At 40.6% G+C, this 15,624-nt stretch overlaps 5 non-coding genes across 5 annotated transcripts; 1 reads left to right on the forward strand and 4 right to left on the reverse strand.

Moving 5' to 3' along the window:
- Positions 1-5,341: 5,341 nt before the first annotated feature.
- On the forward strand, positions 5,342-5,415 carry tRNA-Lys(TTT). Its single transcript has one exon. It is a non-coding gene; the product is annotated as a tRNA-Lys (tRNA).
- A 3,074-nt stretch (positions 5,416-8,489) lies between these two features.
- On the reverse strand, positions 8,490-8,561 carry tRNA-Pseudo(???). Its single transcript has one exon. It is a non-coding gene (tRNA).
- A 1,057-nt stretch (positions 8,562-9,618) lies between these two features.
- tRNA-Thr(TGT) lies at positions 9,619-9,689 on the reverse strand. Its single transcript has one exon. It is a non-coding gene; the product is annotated as a tRNA-Thr (tRNA).
- A 141-nt stretch (positions 9,690-9,830) lies between these two features.
- Positions 9,831-9,901, reverse strand: tRNA-Glu(TTC). Its single transcript has one exon. It is a non-coding gene; the product is annotated as a tRNA-Glu (tRNA).
- Positions 9,902-12,828: 2,927 nt separating this feature from the next.
- Positions 12,829-12,899, reverse strand: tRNA-Trp(CCA). Its single transcript has one exon. It is a non-coding gene; the product is annotated as a tRNA-Trp (tRNA).
- Positions 12,900-15,624: the final 2,725 nt, after the last annotated feature.

Consider the following 15,624-nt stretch of genomic DNA (forward strand, 5'->3'; position numbering starts at 1 on the left):
ATTATACCATGTTAGATAACGAATAAGTGTTTCATGTTTGGGTGTTCGCATATATCCATTAATGACTGAAACTATAATATAGACATCAATAATTTTCGTAATTTTCCATAGTACGTAATTACGATCTTTTTTTACTTCTACTTTACCACAACCTGTGAACTTACATAGAAAATTAGCTAGTTCTAGATCAGCTATTTAAAAACTACTATAATATGAGGATTATAGTGATTACTTTGATTAGTAGGATTTTAATAGCAAAAGTACCATCACCCTCAATAAGACCTGCTAGATAAGGACCAAAGCGCCGAAGATCCGGAATTTTTTTCTTTAGCGTTGATAATACTTTGAATAATTTTCTCTTTTTTTGATCGATTAATTTTATAAAATGAACGTTGAATAGAATACTCTCCAATTTTTTTTTACCAAAACCTCCTACCATAGCTGGCATACGATTTTCTCTACAGTTTCCTGTAGAGTCGGACTATATCTTCATCCTTTTCATTATTTAGTAATTATTTTATAATATATACTACATATCAATAAAAAAAAACGTCTCGCGTGTAGTCTCTGAGGATCCTACTTGATTAAATAGTTAATAAAATCTTTGGTTTCCTGCTGATTGTCCAATCCTAATATATTTTACTGAATTTTAGTAGAACACTAAATTCTAGTTTATTAGGCTCTAAGGAGTTTCCAGCATATAGCAAGATTCGAGTTATACTTACATAACCCGGCTATGCATTATTTGTATTATTTGAAGGGGGAAAACAAAGTTCCTTATTTAATATAACTAAGTTTCCATTGTTCTCGATATAGAAGTTTAGATTCACTATTCAGATACTTTCGAATAGTAACTCGATCTCCTTTAATTTCCGCGCGTAGCGCCCTCTTTTAGAGGGCGCGGCAAAAAGAATGAAGACTCTTATATTTTTTAGTTAGTGCCTACGGCGGATATAGCACATTTTCTGCTAGAATAGGTTTACTATTAGGTTGTACTGTAGCATTATTGTGTTCACTACGTGTATTGCTTAGAAGATTAAGAAACTGATCTAGAGTCATACTTTCTGTATTCTCCATTTCAGTAATAGGGGCCCGCTAATTAGAAAACGATTAAGAAATAGTTCTGCAGTAGTCGTATATCGTACAATTGTAGATCGATGGATACCTACATGATCTGCAATGTATTGAACACTATCGCTCATAAATACAAGTTGTGCTGTTTCAGTATCATAGATAAATACTTTAGTTCCTCGTAGTTTTCGAAGGTAATCACGCCAATATTCTGACGCCGAAGGCGGTTCGTGGTAACCAGAACTACTAGCTACTGGATCTACATTAAGATCTGGCAGCAGAGTATCCATACAATACTGTTCTAGCTGTACTGCCATTTCACTAGTGCTATTAGGATCCATAATAAGAAGAGTCAGTGTAACATCTTTAAATCCATATTTGTGGAAGTATCGAAGTACTCGTCGATCTCCTTTCTTAAGGATGCCCGTAGGGCGGCATAAAGTAAGAAATAACTCGAGCATATAGAGAAATAGAACTACCGATATAACAAGCACCATTTTCAGTTGTAAAAATAGAAAGACCGACTGCTTTCTTAGCAATAGCAGCAATAAGATCACGATTATTGCGCGTACGCGCGGATCTTTAATAATATGTTTGGTGTGACGGTGTGGTGCTTTATTAGGATCTAGTTTTTTCTTATTCACATTGCTAGCTGTACTATATTGTTTAGTATTAATAGTTATATTAAATAGTCCTTCATTGTATGAGGTAAATACAAACATAACCATAAAGAAGATCATTACAAAAGCGTGTGCTGTAATGATTAGTAGAGTAGGTAGACTTAGCCATGAATCGTGCTTGCCGTTAAGATTTATAACGTATAAGACAGGACTGTTAGGCCACGAATCCTCTCTCCGAACCATACGTGATACTTTCGCATCATACGGCTCTCCACAAGAAATTATACCCATTACAAGAAGTGTTTCAAACAAAGTATATCTCTTTCAAGGGGGCGCAACAAAAAAAACTATTTCCCTTTAAGATCTGCCTTTGTTACTGAACCATTATGAATCCGATTGTGACACGGTCGGCAAACTGGGATCTGCTTTCGGTTCATCCGTGAGATCATTGCAGTCATGAAGTCCTTAGGATGCTTTGACACATCCTTGATAGCACGAACATGATGCATTTCGAGATCAATTTCCGTACCGCATAGCGTACAAGGACTATCTAGAACGGCTTGTGACCGGAAGGTAGCTCGCCCAAGTTGTTCAAGTCGAATGCGCTACGCGCGGGTTAGTATCATTAGTAGAAAATTTGAAAGTATTGGCAAGAGAAGGATTTGGCATTGAAGCAAGTGTTTTACCATTTGCATCTAGGATAGCGATCTCCTTACCAAATCGCTTAAACACTTTCGCTTTCGTACCAAGTTTTAGTTTGGCCGCCAGCGTAAGCACACATGAATATTTTAGGATGTAAAAGATTCGCCCGAGGCTACCTGTGTTATTGACAAAGCTATAGTAATTACTAATACCTAGCCAAATAGTCCAGTAGTGTTTAACAATCTGATGAGTTTCAAAATGAATCATCCGACCCCAACGAGTTGGTACCCCTCCAGGTTTAGCCATTCCTCGAGCTACTAGCTTATCTACCAGTTTATTAATAGGGCATAGTAGTTGTGGACGAGTTCCTGCCTTACTGATAAGAGTTTCCCCTGATCGAATACTTGTTCGAACTGGTCGAAGCTCTAGTGGAGTAATCCGAATATCAGTTCCTAGGAAGTGTGCCAGCTCGCTACGAGCGTGTGTGATCTTAGTCTTTTGCATACTAAGCTCAAGTTTAAGTTGATCTGCTAGAAAGGTTCGAAGATTATCTCGAGTTTCAGTAGCATCTTCTTTAGATCCAATAAATACCAATAATGAAGTCGTCCGCATAACGAACAAACATCATTCGTTTGTAATCTGGATCATTTGCCATCCGGCAACCAATATTACGGGCATGAACTTCTGACAGTTTCCCTGCACGAGTTAGGCGACGCGGGTTTGTCTTTCGCCGAGAGCCTTTATTAAAGCTACTCATATACTCTTCTAGCCATAGATCAAGCTTATTCAGCAGGACATTGCATAGAAGAGGATAACTACAGACCCTTGGGGTGTTCCTAGCTCGGATGTGAAATATTTCTCCTGGAAGATATATCCCACCTTAAGTGCTTTGTACAGAAGGTCTATAAATGCCTGATCTTGCACCCGCTCAGAGACCGCTAGCACTAGTAGTTTGTGGTCAAAGGAGTCAAAACATTTGGAAATGTCTGCCTCAATAAACCAGTTCACTGAAGTGAAGGTATTACGAAGCTCTTTCAGAGCTGTGTGACAGCCTTTACCAGGCCGGAATCCGTGTGAGTGCACACTGAAACTAGAATCAAAGATTGCTTCGAGAACTAGATGTATAGCCGCCTGAACAATTTTATCTCGAGGGCTAGCAATACTTAGCGGTCGAGTACCATTACCATTCGGTTTTGGGATTTCGATTCGCCGAGCCGGTCGGAACTGGAATGCTCCTGATCGTAGATTTCGTTGCAGTCGTAGGAAGTAATCCATGTTGATTCCATCCAGTGTCTCAGTGTCGATACCTGGAGTCATGTTACCAGGTTTACTTTTGATTCGAGCATAAGCAGCGATAAGTAGATCGAGATCAGACATAATATGCATAATATTGGTATTAACCAGAGCTTTATTATTGACATTGCTTGTAATAAGCTGCTGCAGTTTTCTCCATACCCGCCGGCATAGAGTCCACAGCGAATCCATTGCTGCTCCCCTTCACTTTAGTACTGTAATTTCGAGCATTAGAAATCTTGTTTCGAGTTACAGTATTAGAAGCTAGTACGAGAGCTCCGTCACCCCACGAGTTTCCTCGATCGGGTGATCCCGAATTCCACATTGGTACCGCAGGAAGACGATTGCGCTACGCGTCCTCCTATTGGGCTACTTAGGTGTCCCCACGCATTGTGATCACTACTTGTGACCCATCCACTCGCCCAATTGAACCAGAACGACACAACGTAATTCGTTCCGGCCAGAAATAGAGCCTTACCTTTTCGAATGAAACAAGTAAGTCCAGAACTAAGACTGGTGTTGCATGTTGAAAGGGATTTGTTAACCTCACCATATAGCCCGTAGCTCGCTACGATTATTGCACGCAGCTTTTCCTAGCATGCTATTTTCACCACCCCGTTGGCCGGAGTTGGCTGAGCTAGGTGCTTTACGGTTATGATCAGAACCCTGTTTATTACGTTCGAAGAATCGACCATAAATGTCATGACTGTGACCCGATTGGGATCGAGTCCATTCGTAACCAGGTTCCGAACCATCAATTGGGTAAACCGGATATGCGCTATCTACGTTATTCCAGCAGAGGATCTTATGAGGGAACATCCGGAAGTAAAACCGTTCGAACCACGTAAGATAATTGAAGAAATGAGCACGAAAGATACGATATCGACGATACCAAGTGTTAGACGGCGCACCGTTGTATAGTTGATGGTCTCCGTTAAGGTATTGTACTCCAGGTGCTGCTAGTTCCATTCGGATTAGTACTGAAAATGCTGTCCAATCATAGCTGCAAATACAGCAAAGGATAGATACAGTGTACCAATATCTTTAGCATTTGTAGAGTAAAGCCATCGTACCACTGCAAATTGCTGTGGGAAATCCTCTTAGTCTAGTTACTTTCTTTTTAGTTCAATCTTTTGCTTTATACTAATGCATTTTACTATTTTATTCTCGCTCCGCGCCTAATCAAATTTACTAGTCGCCGAAGGCTTCTAAGCGTAGCCGCGCCTAAGATTTTGCGCGGCTACGCCGGAATAAAAATCGTATATTTTTTTGCGCCATTTTTGTAAATAAAAAATGAAAATAAAAATGAAAATCAAAATCAAAAAAAAAGAAAAAGAGGGCGCCCCCCGATCGAAGATTTGGCGCTACCCGCCGTAGGCAAAATCGAAGGCGCTACAAAATAAAAATCGAAGATTTTGCGCTACGCGCGGCGCATTTCCTAATTAGGCAAAACCAAAAACAAAAAGCGCGTACGCGCGGGAAGGCGAAGCCCCAGTCGCGTTGAGGACTTCATTTTTAGTAAATACGAATATGAAGAGAGTAGCTAAAAAGTTTCCCATTTTTTATGTATTTTGGAATTCCTATATATAGGTATATTATTACTAACAACGGACAAAAGGAGATTCGAACTCCTAAGGGAGTTTGTAATATCCCAGACAATTAGCAATCGCCGACACCTCGCCAATAGTGGTTTGTCCTTAAGTAACCTATATAAAGAAGGTATAACTCAGTTGGTTAGAGTGCGATACTTTTAATATCGAGGTCGTAGGTTCGAGCCCTACTATCTTCATATATTTCTATGCGCGTACGCGCGGGGGGGGGGGCGAAGCCCCCCTATCGGAGAGGGCGGGCGAAGCCCGGGTTGAATCGAACAACCATTCTCATTACATTCTCTAGCAGTAAAGAGAGATATCGTTTATAAGAATTTATCTTCCTATATTAGTAGATATCTATAATAAACTTTATATACTTCTTTATTATCCAATACATGCACTATATAAGAGATTTATTATATAGGGGCCCCAATGTTATAAACATTGTCAGGTATTCCTTCATTTTAAAGGAATATTCTTAGTAGTAGATGTATTAAGCTATCTACAGAACCTTTTCATAATTTCTTTCTCATTAGAACGGGAAATGTTTTCTAAGACGGTCAACTTTTTTTTGGGTCCCCTATCGCGCCGCCGTAGGCGCCCTATAAAATTGAAAATAAATTTGCCTACGGCGGGGGCGCTCTGCGCCGATCCTTCGGCGCCCGCAAATTTCTTTGAAATTTTCTAGGGCGGCGCATTTTTATAGGCGCCTTCTTTTTTTTTAAGAAAAAAAAAAGAGGCGTAGCGCATTTTTCCAAAAATTAGCATAAATTTACAAAACAAGAACGTAAGAGACGAGATATTACAGAAATTTCTAATGGTACTGATCCGCGCCCGCTTTTTTTTAATGCGCTTTATATAATCTTCGATTATATTAGCGTCAAAAAGAAGAAAAGAATGCGCCGTCCACTACCTCTATATGCTAAAAGTGTAAATACAAAAGTTAGTGGTGCAAATTGGAGTAAGAATTTTCCGCCAAACGGCGGAACAAGTAACCTACCTCCATGTACTTTTGATATGCTAAAGGTTAAAGACCCGCGCAACAATCGAAAACTAATTAATGAGTTCAGTGCGCGGCCGCGGCCCCTCTTTTTTTGGCTCTATATTTGGACTTATAATCCAACAGGAGTATCTCTAGTAGGCCAAAGTACACGTAAGACACCGAAATATTCATTTTATACCGCCACTATACTTTAATGAGAATTTTCTATCAACACAGCTACGACCTATAAAAATCGTAGATTTTTATTGCTACGCGCGTAGCGCATTCTTTTACTATTATGGGAGGCCGGGCCTATAAAAAATATTCTATCCCTTCGGCGCCTACGGCGGCCCGCATCTTTGATTTTATAACTACGCGCGGGTTACACCCGGCCGCTAATAAAATCTTTGATTTTATAACGCCGCGCGTACGCGCGCGCGCAAAATCTTCGGCCCCGCGCAAAATTTCCGCCTACGGCGGGCGCGCGTAGCGCCCCCTGATTAGGCGTAGCGCCTTCGATTTTCTAACGCGCATAAGAAAAAGAAGCAAAAATATTTCACTAACTCTTCTACGTATTGATCCTACTCAGTACAAACCAATTGATGTAACTAAGATAAAACAATACTTTATCGATACACTACATTCAGAACTAAATGTAGTTCGAGATCTTTTTAATCCGACTGTTACAAGTGAGACACTATCACAAAAAAGGAAACTTATTAAAGCGGAAAAATCGCACCTGTTTACTTTTATAAGCGCTACGCCGGGCGAAGCCGCGCGTACGCGCGCCCAATCGGCGCCGCCGTAGGCAAAAAAGATTCTATCCCTTCGGCGCCCGCAAATTTCTTTGAAATTTTATAGGGCGGCGCGGGCGCGCGTAGCGCCCCGCGCGTACGCGCTTGAAATTTTCTAGGGCGCGCTACGCTTCTTGTTTTTTTTTTAATGCGCTACGCCTAATAAAATGGAGGGCGGGCGAAGCCGCGCGTACGCGCCCTAGTAAAAGTAAATTTTGCGGGGCGCCCAATCGAAGCGCTACGCGCGGCGCTACGCCATAAAAAATCGAAGATTTTTGCGGTGATAAACTACTTTTCAGCTTTGAATCTAAAGCACAAGCACAACTACTTGCTGGTATTACCTCTTCTACAATTAAAAAGGCTATTGAAAGAGCCTAATAAAAATCGGCGCAGAGCGCTTTTTTATAACGCCGCGCGTACGCGCGCGCGCAAGGGCTTCGCCCTCCTAGTCGCCGAAGGCTTCTAAGCGTAGCCGCGCCGAAGATTTTTATAGGCGCCTACTTTGCCATTACTACTACACCAATTGAAAATGCTACCACAGAATATCAACTTACTATGGAGTTATAAAATTGAAAATTTTCTTAGCCATTCTTTTTGTCGCGCCTTATTTTCCGGAGGAGCATAAAAAGGCGCGTACGCGCGTTATAAAAGATTTTATTAGGAGCCCCGCGCGTCAGCGCCTTTTTGTTTTTTTTAACCCGCAAATTTCAAGCGCGTACGCGCGGGGCGCTACGCGCGCCCGCCTGGGCGCCGCCCTATAAAATTTAAAAGAGGCGAAGCCCGCCCAATAAAATTTCTTTGAAATTTTATAGGGCGGGCGGCCGAAGGGATTAGAATATTTTTTATAGGCGCCGATTGGGCGCCCTTCTTTTTGTTTTAAAAGCCTTCGGCGGGGCCGCGCGGCTACGCTTATAAAATTTCCTAGTAAATTTTGCGCTCCGCCTCTTTTTTTTTTAAAAAAAAAAAAAAGAAGGCGCGGAGATATTTTATTAGCATTCATGAAAGTTCGTAATGAAAACATGAAAGAGAGTAGTTATAATTCTTCTATTCAAAAACCTATTCTATGCACGCGCCAATGGGCGAAGATTTTTGCGCGCGCGCGTACGCGCGGGCGTTGCCCTAGAAAATTGAAAAGAGGGCGCCTACGGCGGGCGCGCTCTGCGCCGAAGATTTTGCCTACGGCGGCGCATTTTATTAGCGCACTCTAGAACCTAGCCAAACATTTATTGCTAACTCTCTCTCGTAATAAAGCTTGTGAGAAACTATCCCAACTAGAAGGAATTCATATCCCTTCGTATTTGTTCGACTACAAGATGGTAAACTATACCTTAACAAGTGGATTCTTTCTTACATTAATATAGCCGCGCCTATAAAAAATATTCTATTTTTTATTGGCGCGCGGTTATAAATTTAACTAGTTAAATTTCGCGCGGCCGTTTAAACTTCTACTTTTATAAATACTTATAAATATTCGGTTTATAAGCACAAACAATAACTAGGATGAGTTGAATCGAACAACTATTTTTCTCACCAAAAAAAGAAAGTCTTTCCTTTAGACGACATCCTACATTTTACTTTATTAGTATTCTTATCATAGTAGTCTACTATCAGTAGTATTACTATTACTTTTTTTAACCATTCTCATTACCGCCGCAGGCTTTCCTTTAGACGAGATCCTATATTACCACTTATACTTATAATTCTATACAATTATGTAAAATAGAATACTATATCAATAGGAACAGAACCTCACTATAAGGAGGGCTAATAAAATGCGCTACGCGCGATTTTATAACTACGCGCAAAATCGAAGATTTTTATTTACATTTGTAAAATTTTGCGCTACGCCTAATCAAATTTACTAGTAAATTTTGCGGGCGCGCCGCCCTATAAAATTGAAAATAAATTTGCCGGCGCCGAAGGGATAGAATATTTTTATAGGCGCCCCACCCTATCGGCGCAGAGCGCGCCCGCCGTAGGCGCCCTCTTTTCAATTTTCTAGGGCGCGCTACGGAATAAAAATCGAAGGCGCTACGCGCGCCTATCGGCGGCCCCTTCTTTATTACTACAATCTATAAGATCCGCGCTACGCGCGATAGCACATTTATATTAACTATTATTAGGTGATAGCCACATTCCATTTATAGAATTTATATAGTGGGAAATTTCTAATTCGTTTATATATAAATTTCTTTTATAAAAAATTCTAAGAATTTAAAAGACGCGCCTAATCAAATTACTAGGAAATTTTTCGCCTTTTTTTAAAAACGGGCGGCCCCCCGCCCTAAATCGAAGGCGCTACGCGCGGCTCCGCCCTATAAAATTGAAAGCGCGTACGCGCGGGGGGCTGCGCCCGCCCGCCCAATAAAATTTCTTTTGAAATTTTATAGGGCGGGGCGCTACGCGCGATTTTATAACCCCCCGTAGGCAAAATCGAAGATTTTGCGCTACGCGCGGCGCTTTTCCCTTATTTTTCCGGAGGGCGCATCTTTCGATTTTATAACGCGCATAAGGGAAAGCGCCTATAAAAAATCTTCGATTTTTATTGGCGCGCACAAAAAGAATGCGCGATCTTAGATTATATAGTATTTTTATAGTTACTACTATTTATATTTACAGTATATTGCCGACTACTAGAATCGAACTAGTGTCAAGTAATTACAAGTTACCTATTCTACCACTAAACTAAGTCGACATTTTTATTATATTATAACTAGGCGCGTACGCGCGGCTTCGCCCGCCATTACATTTAACAGCCTACGGCGGTTTTAGAATATCGCGCGTAGCGCACTATTCCGCGCGGAGCGCATATCTCTTTTTATAGATCTAAATCTACTGATCTCTAGGAGAATCGAACTCCTATTAGTAAAATGAAGATCTACTGTTTTACCTTTAAACTAAGAGACCTATACCTATATATATATATATTACATAAATTAAACCCATCCCGCGCGTAGCGCTTTTTAGTAGTGGCCGCGCTACGCGCAAAAATCGAAGATAGGGTGGGGCGCCTATAAAAAATATTCTATCCCTTCGGCGCCCGCAAATTTCTTTGAAATTTTATAGGGCGGCGCCCCCGCAAAATTTACTTTACTAGGGGGCGCGCCGTAGCGCCCCTGATTAGGCGTAGCGCCAAATTTTCAATTTTATAACCGCAATAAATCACAATTTATAAAGTAGTGGCTATAAAATCCCTTATTTTCAGGGGCGGGCCCTATAAAAAATATTCTATCCCTTCGGCGCCTACGGCGGCCCGCATCTTTGATTTTTAACCGCTAGTAATTTTATTAGCAACTATACAAATACAAGCATTATGATAGGGAGAATTAAAATCGAAGGGGCGGTAATAAAGTATGATAGAATATTTCTATATTCAACTAGATGTGAGGTTAGAAATTTTCAATTTTGCGCTACGCTTATAAAATTTACTATAATTTTGCCGCTTTTAAAACGGCCGCATCATTTTAGTTTAATAGTGCGCCGCGCTATGCGCAAAAATCTTCGGCGCATAGCGCGGCTACGCTTAGAAAATTCAATTTACTAGTAAATTTCATTTTATTAGGCGCGCTCTTTTTATAATATTAATTCATTTTTAAATATTCCTATTTCAAGGCGATAATTATTTAATTGAGTACATTCCAGGATTCGAACACTGGTCTAGCAGGACATGAGTCTGCTGTGCCACCTTACACTAAAGTACTTTATATATTTAATCTTTGCTATTCTTATACTAACTATATATATACAGATCTATTATCAAATAAAAGTTACTCTCTAATGATTGAAAATATATATAGAAATATATTTGGTTGGGCGCGCGTACGCGCGGCTTCGCCGCCCCCCGCGGGGTCCCCGCGCCAATAAAAATAGGCGCTTTTTTATAGGCGCCCCGCGCTACGCTTCTTTTTTAAAAATAACAGCGCTACGCCTAATCAGGGGCGCTACGCGCGCCCACTAGTAAATTTTGCGGGGACCCATTTTTATAGGCGCTGACGCGTGGGGGATAGATATATAATATCGTTTAATTGAATACAAATGGATGGTTGATTATAAACTTTAGCCCTACAACAATTGTTGAAATGTTAACAACTACAATAATTTGTAGAACAGTAATTAGATTATATACCACTTTATCTGATGGGATAATATTACTAAGTAGTGTAAATTTCTCAACGATACTATCTCGATATTTTACACAGTATCGGTAGATGGTAATTAGAACAAGGGGCGCCAATAAAAATCGCGCCGCCCTATAAAATTTAAAAGAGGGCGGGCGCAGCCCCCCTATTGGGCGCGCCGAAGATTTTTGCGCATAGCGCGGCGCATTTTTATAGGCGCGTACAATAATTGCAGTTACTCCAATTAGAAGTACAACGATGTTGTATTGGAAGTGTAGCACGTCAATAGCGCTTAGTTCACTGAAATCTGTTGCAGGTACTCGATTTCGCAGTTCCTGCTTCATAGAATTAGGAAGAAGTGAAAATAGCCAATCAAAAATAGACCAGGGCGAATCCCCGCGCGTAGCGCCAAGTGGGGGCGGAATGAGATGATTGCTATTCGTAGTATTACTACTACTGTTCATGTTAAGGCTACCTGATAGTTTGTTACCGCGCCGCCCTATAAAATTTCAAGCGCGTACGCGCGGGGGGCTGCGCCCGCCCGCCGTAGGCGGGCTTCGCCCTCTTTTCAATTTTCTAGGGCGCCGAAGGGATCGGCGCAGAGCGCCCCCGCCGTAGGCGGGCTTCGCCCTCTTTTAAATTTTATAGGGCGCCTACGGCGGCGCGATTTTATAACTACGCGCAAAATCTACGATTTTATTGGCGCGGGCGCGGAATGTTATTTTATACGTACTGAGGTATCGAAGGTGGAAAGGGGGAATATCTATCCCCCCCCGGATAGGTTAACTTAGCGTTAAGTACTCAATAATTATGAGTAAAGTAGCAGGAATGATACCATTAGCGCAAATAGTCCAGTAGCCTCTGATAGGGCAAATCCTAGAATTGCGTAAGTAAATAGTTGCATTGGGTATTAACATACCTATTATTAGGTATGACCTAACTCTTTTTAATAAGTTAGCTAGTAGTCACCTACTAGATTAGACTATGTCTTCTATTTATAATACAATATAAATAGCAGGGCGCTCGTGTCCGGGTTATTGTTAGTGCAACTCACCGATTAGTCGTTGAACTTTCTTAAATCGCTTTCTAGTTTCTATTCTATTTACTAGAAGGGCACTGACTTAAGCTTAGCTGCAAATTCTCTTATCTTTACATAAGATCTCCTTGCAATTCACCCTGTAGAGGCCAGATTTTAACCTCGTAGGCTAGGGTTTCGTGAAACTCCTTGGATTAGAGCAGCGAATACGATTCCAACTCCGATTCCAGCTCCGATTAGTCCTAGAGCAGCTACTCCTGATCCGATGTATTTAGCAGCAGCAAGCATAGTAAATAACAATGATATGGTGCGCCAGTATGCCAATAATAGAGAGAAAATCTTTATTACGGTAAACACTAGCTGGTGAACAGATGCTGAATATCTTTATAAAAGATGTTTTCAGTTCCTATACAATAATCTTAATTAAGCGGAGCCCGCCCTATAAAATTTAAAGCGCGTACGCGCGGGGGGCTGCGCCCGCCCGCCCAATAAAATTTCTTTGAAATTTTATAGGGCGGGGGCGCTACGCGCTGATTTTATATGGCGCGGGGTTTCACCCGGGGCGGGGCGCTACGCGCATAAGAAAAAGGCGCTGACGCGCGTTAGAAAATCGCGCGTAGCGCATTTTATTAGGGCGCGCGTACGCGCGCCCAATAGTAGATTTTATTAGCACAAGTTTACAAGAACAGCTGGAATCGAACCAACATAAATGACTTTGGAGATCATAGTATTACCATTATACGATATTCTTTTCTAATTATTTCTTACTATACTTATAAAATACTTCATACTATTTTATTGACAAAAGTATCCGCGCCTAATCAAATTTACTAGTCGCCGAAGGCTTCTAAGCGTAGCCCTATCGGCGCAGAGCGCGCCCTATAAAATTTAAAAGAAATTTTATAGGCCGCGCATTTTTTATAGGCGCATTTTATTAGCGCTTTGTTTTTAAAAGGCGCGGGGTTAGAAAATCGCGCCGCCCTAGAAAATTTAAAGCGCGTACGCGCGGGGGGCTGCGCCGCCGCCTACGGCGGGCGCGCTCTGCGCCGAAGATTTTTATAGGCGCATTTTATTAGGGCGCCCCCCTTTTGACTGCTAATCTATATATATATAAATAACTAATAGTTGCGCGGATATATTTTCATGTATCTAAACGCGCTTCTAAAAATTTTTTGTTTGATTTAGTGGCTCTTATAAAATGCGCTACGCGCGATTTTATAAGGAGGGAGCAGATAAACCTTATAAATCAAAGGTTTTAACTCGCGCTAATAAAAATAGAAGGCGCCTATAAAAAATGCGCGGCGCTACAAAAAAAAATCGGCGCAGAGCGCTTTTTATAGCCTACGGCGGCGCGGTATTTACAATAATGAGTTGGTAAGATATTGTAGAGTCGAGAGGGAATTGAACCCTAGATGGTAGAATTTGCAGTTCCCCAACAGAAGCCATCTGTACTCGACTCAGAGTATATAAAAGATAGCTATTCTTATAAAGGGCGCCAGTCGTGGGTTCCATCATTTTATCAAGGCAATAAAATAGGGATTAATCAGTATTACTTTTATTAGGCCGCGCCGAAGGCATCTTTGATTTTATAACGCGCAGGAAAACAGAGCGCGTACGCGCGGTCTATTGTAAATAGTAATCCAATCCTTATCTAAAAACTAGTTACGATAAAAAAAATATTTCGGCCGTCGCGCCTTATATAATCTTCGATTATATTAGCAGGGGATAATTATAGTTGAATTATCCCCTAACACAAAGTTATAAAATGAGCGCGGGGTACAATTATTAGATTGTCACATATCATTCCGCGCGAAGCGCTCTCCTGGAATAGGGTTTATGTAAAGAAAATAAAGTCCATAACTATATGATACAGCATAAATGATAAGCGATACTTTATTTATAAGGATGCGCTACGCGCGCGTCAAGAACTGATTTAGAAGGTAGAAACTTAGCGAGAAATGTTGGTAGTACCTTTTCAATCAGATACTCTCGATTGTTTTTAGTCCATGTAAGAATACTGATCAGTCCAATACAAAGAAGAGTAAAAAAAAACAGGATACACAGAATATAAATAAAAAGATTATATTGCATAAATAGGCGCTACGCGCGGTATGTCCCATTATTCGGAGAACTAGGAAGTCGACTAGCAATATCCTGGTTCATCCAGTCAGGTAGGAATTTAGGTAGGTAATCCCAAAATAGTGAACCGGTAGAGTCCGTGTTATTCTCGAGAGGTGAATGAATATTGTATGTTCGTTGCCCTGCGCGTACGCGCGGTCTTCTCCCGCGTGTAGTGTGGGCTACATCTGAAATAGGAGTACTAGGAGTAGGAGCTTTACGCGCAAATACTGGCGCGCTCATATTTGCCATGTGGCCTTTATTAGCTGTTTCAAGCATTCCGTTAATACCGCGCCTATAAAAAATATTCTATTTTTTATTGGCGCCCCCCGGCGAGTACCGTTCCAAAAAAGATCCCTGTTTTAACTACTGGTGATCCTGCTTTCACCTTGAGAATAGCAGCACCAACCGTTCCAACCATCCCAGTATACGCGACAATTGCTGCTTTGGTATTTTCGCTCATTGAGCGATTTGTGTCTTTTCGTAGCTCTAGCTCAAGATCTAGTTCTGATGCACATTCGATAGGTCCGGGACCTAGATAGTTTCATACTAGATAGAAGAGGCAAATAATACTAATATAGATAAGTACATCTGCTACTATATTTAGTTCTTTATTATACTTATCTCGATAAGTATCATTGCAACTAATAAGAACAAGAATAGATAGTAGAAAGACTAGTGAGATACAGTAAATAAGAGATGGTGATGCTCCATCTTGGAATCCTAGTTGCCAAGGTTGTGGTGCTTCGTTAAAAACTACTGTAATAGGAGCTCGAGATAGATTAAACATTTTAACAATATATTTATATAGAATAATAGCTTTGCTAACCCTAGATCATTACTAAGTAATTGTAACCAATTATAGTAAGAAAATAGTATTCTATAAAACAAAAGAGTGCCGCCGTAGGCAAAATCGAAGATTTGGCGCTACGCGCGGCGCTTTATTTTATAGAATAACTTTATAAGATAGAAATATAGTAATATTACTAAACTGTATATAAAGCAGTACTTTTAGATTGATTAATTAATAAATAAAATAACCGCGCGCCAATAAAAAATAGAATATTTTTTATAGGCGCGGCTTTAAAAGTGAAAGCAGCACAAAATAATGAAAGTAAAGAAATGAAAATTTCTTCATTTCCTATAAAATAGTAGCGCCAATAAAAAGCGCTCTGCGCCGATTTTTATAGGGGGCGGGCGAAGCCGCGCGTACGCGCCTCCTTTTAATTAATTAATTTTATACTTCAGTCGTTCTTTTTTTATCTTTATATGTAGAGTACTAAAAAGTTTTCTTCTTTTTTTTTTAAGCGATTATAGATCTATGACTTTATAGCGTTGTTGTCATACTAATAGTTGTT

Source organism: Ustilago hordei, assembly GCF_900519145.1.
Source record: "Ustilago hordei strain Uho2 genome assembly, contig: UHO2_contig_43, whole genome shotgun sequence".
Classification (NCBI taxonomy): Eukaryota; Fungi; Basidiomycota; class Ustilaginomycetes; order Ustilaginales; family Ustilaginaceae; genus Ustilago; species Ustilago hordei.